Source organism: Dioscorea cayenensis, chromosome 14, assembly GCF_009730915.1.
Source record: "Dioscorea cayenensis subsp. rotundata cultivar TDr96_F1 chromosome 14, TDr96_F1_v2_PseudoChromosome.rev07_lg8_w22 25.fasta, whole genome shotgun sequence".
Lineage (NCBI taxonomy): Eukaryota > Viridiplantae > Streptophyta > Magnoliopsida > Dioscoreales > Dioscoreaceae > Dioscorea > Dioscorea cayenensis.
The window spans coordinates 8,837,745-8,841,929 of NC_052484.1; positions in this window are offsets into that span (position 1 = coordinate 8,837,745).

Below are 4,185 nucleotides of genomic sequence, written 5' to 3' on the forward strand. Positions count from 1 at the left end.
CTTTAGTTAACAACATGGAGTACAACTCAGGAAGGGAGAAGCAATAACATTAGTGAAGAAGCTGAAGATTTATGAAAAGCTGTTCACCCTAGGTAAGAAAATTGATTTACCTATAGGAAGGGTATCTCCACCACCAATGCCTAAAGATGCAGAAGAGGCGAACTTACTAGTTGAAGAAGAATATGAGAAGATGTTAAAAGAGCAACTAGAAGATGTGGAGAGGATGCAACGATCATTGTCTGCAGAATTGTTCATCATTGCCCGGCAAAAGCAGAAGATTCTTTCCCGCCTTGACATCCTTGAGAAGAAGAATAAGAGAAGAGCTAATGGCCATGACTCAGGGGGAGATGATGACCAGGAAACATGAAAATAGGGGGAGTTGCTGAAGATGGTGTAACAAGGCTTGGAACAATTTATGAAGACTTCGGCATCATTTGTGTCACAAAGGGGGAGAAGTTTGCTAGCACCAGACTGACTTTTTTTTATACATCTGAACATTTGGTCTTATTGTTTTTAGACACTTTTATGTTTGTCAGTTATTTATGTTTAATCGTACTTTGTCTCACTAGTTGCAGTTTGTAATATTCTCTTAGTACTTTGTAAGCAACTAGGTGATATCTTATGTTAGTCTTGGTTTTCGTCCTCCAGTTGATGTTGTAACTGGAAGTTGTAACAGTGTCAGTATAGTCTGTGTCCCAGTCAGTGTTGTAACTGGAAGTTGTAAAAGGAGTCAGTCTCGGTGCAGAAGCAGTTGTGTCAAATTGTGCCAAATGGGGAGATTGTTAGTGCAACGACACTATATTTGGCATGATTTGACACCTAGTCAAGATGACGTGGCAACCTATGTGACATGGCATAATTGATGACATGGCAAGGCATGGTGACATAGCAAGGAGTCTTGACTTGGAGGCAAATATCTTGAAGATTTTGGTGGAGTTATTTTTGGCAATGTATAACAACTTGAAGACAAGATTATATCAAGACCATATTTAGGGTGATTTGATTGAAGACTAAATATGGATGGAGCTTAATTGAAGAAATACCCATCAATGGTATGATTGAAGACTATTGATGGTATGATTTGAAGAAACCTTAATGAGGATGATTGAAGACTATTAAGGGCAAGATTTGAAGACATGCCTATTGTTGGCATGATTGAGATGATTGATTGAAGATCTTTCTTGGGAAGATTTGAAGATCAAACTTGGATGAATTGAAGATCAATTTTGGTAAGTTTCATGAAGACGCACAAGGACGTGCACCCCTTGTAAGGGGACTACGTGATGAGGAACTGAGGAGGTAGGCTAGTTGTCGGCAGTCGGAATCGGGAGATTTGGCTGTAGCGACTCGGACTAAGCATGATTGGGAGATTGATGGGTCTTGAGGTCATTCGCAACGTAACCATAACTCAGTCAAGTCAGCAGTCATGGCCATGTTGCAACAGGAATTGCAACAGTTAATTTCGGAAGGTTTTTAAATTAGTAGACGCGGAAATTCTATAAGAGGTAAGTGCTATATTTGGGGCGTTGAGTCGTCTATATAAGCTACCTTACTCTGAGATTGAGAGTGTGGACTGGAGCTAGCGAGTGGGTGCACAAGACAATCTAGAAAGGATAATGATCTTTGTTTGTGAGTGTTGAATGACATGTGTTTGTACTCATGTATTTTCACCTCTTTTAGTGGATTGTTTATTTTCGGGCTTGACCCCCCAGACATAGACGAGTGGATGCCGAACTTGGTTACCAACGTCGTGTGTCTTTTTCTTTGTTGGTTTGTGTGAGATTTGTATGAGTGCTTGAGTGTTTCCTAAAACCCACAAACCACACCGTCGGGACTAACAACAAGCAATAGTAACTTGTAGCCTTTGACCTCCTCATAGGATCATATTGAGGTCAATGGTTGATCCTCCTTCTGTCTTATAGTCCAGTTCTCTCCAAAGTGCCTAGCTCACAATCTTTCATATCACTAGATATTCACTCGTTAAGTGAACATGGGCTCTAACTTTGGAGGGACTAATCAAGATGATCCCTTGTAAGCCTTTTCTTGGGAGGGGATCCAGTGCCCTATTGGCCATGCGTCTTTGTTGCTTTTGGAATTGAGCACATTGATTTTGTTTTCTTTTATAAAGATTAATTCATGGATGTAATTGTGCTCTATATTGGTTTAGTTGGATGTATTGGATTCCTTGGGCCCTATGATCCCTTCATTCATCTGGATACTTAGAAATGAACTTTTCTTTTCTTGAAGACTATTTTTACTGTTTTTTTTATGACAGCAAATTGCAGAATTATGATGCTATTTGATTTTCTTTTTGTTATCCGGGATGTACCAACCATGAAAAGCTGAATATATGACTAGTTGATATCCATGTGTTATGACTAGAGCCTAAAAGTCATATTGTTTAGTGTTTGCCGTCTTTTCTATTGCATTTTCTTAAATTTCAAATCTTTGAACTTTATGTTTTTGTCTTAAGAAATCAACAAATTTGCATTTTAATATTAAGATTCTTATTGTTTTTATGTGCCCATTGGGATTTTCAATATGCGTATTAATTCATGCTGAAGTAAATGGATATCAGAATGTTATTTTGTAAATCTACATAATAAGTGTTTTTGAGCAATGAATTCTCCATAATAAGCTTGATGCTTTCTGGACACACTCAGAATTCTTCAATAAATTTGTCATATGCTACAAATGGAAAAATATCATTATTCTTTTTTTTTTTTTGTGATACAAATATATATATTTTATAATATAATGTAAAGTCATTTCGGTTTTTTGCATTTCAAATTTTCTAAAAGTTTAGATGTTGACAACCCAGCGCTAGCCATTAGATACTCAGACATGATATTCCAAATTTCCAACACTAACACAAAAATAGACAGTCACACTACTGCATAATACTCTCAAATCTCTCACATATATATATTAGGGTTCAATTGATGATACCATGTCTTGTTATTGACATGAAATCAGTCACTGGGGTTTTCAAGGTTATGATTTAAAAGCTATGGAAGACATACCATGTCTTGTTTGTTTGCAAATATTAATATTGTCCTGTTGAGCACGAAAGAATAATATGACAAAGTTCAGCTATATTAAAAAATGCTTTGAAATAAATAAAAATAAGTTCAAAGGATCATTTATTAGTTAATGTCAATGTGTGACAAATGTAAAAAATAAAACCTCAAACTCTACTTTGCCTTGCCAATTCTTTCTCTATTTAAAGAATCAACAACATATATTTGCATTCAAAAAGCCATAAACCGCGTTTATTTTCAAGTTAATATGATATACTTTCTATTGCTGGTTACTGTAACATTATAATATATTACTAGGAATTCTCCCGGTTTTGCATCAGAGTTTTGTATAAATAAATAAATAAGTGCAATTAAACAACTCATACAATGAAAACTGTTCTATAATTTAGATTTCAAAGGTCATATAGACATTTATTGCATAAATAAATAAGTGCAATTAAAATATTTCTACTATTAATATCATAAGTAATATAAATAAAAACTTAAATAAAACAAATAAAAGAATAAAATAATATAATATTTGACTAAAAATATATGAAAAACAAATTAAGCATCTCTATTCTTGAAATTTAAAAATTTATAATCACAACATTGCTAATTTTATGGCAGAGTATTTATTTATTTATTTATTTGGTTTGGTTTTAATTGGTTTTGTTTTTGTTTTTTTTTTTACAAATTATCTTATCAAAATAAGTATGAATATTAAATATCGATAAATGAATATATTTGTAGACTACAAATAAAAATATATAATACAAATAAATCAAAAAAACTTTTAATAAACTTCTAATAATTTTATAATAAAAACATTGAATTAACCTTAAAAAATTTTCAATATTTTTGAAATACATTATTAAATAAGTTTAAAAAAATAGTTTAGACATGGAATAGAAATGATTAAGAATTACGGTAAAATAAAAAATATTTTTAATTTATTATTTTTACTTTTAAAAAGATAGTTGAGATGATTTATATTAAATTAAAGAAAAATTAAATATCTTAATTGATTATAATTAATAAATAGCAAATTATCTACTTCAATAATATGTATAGATAGTCTGAAAAATTAGATTTAAAAAACTTTTGGCATAACATTTACTTGGCTTTTCACTATCTGCAATAAGAACATATCAGACAATTATAA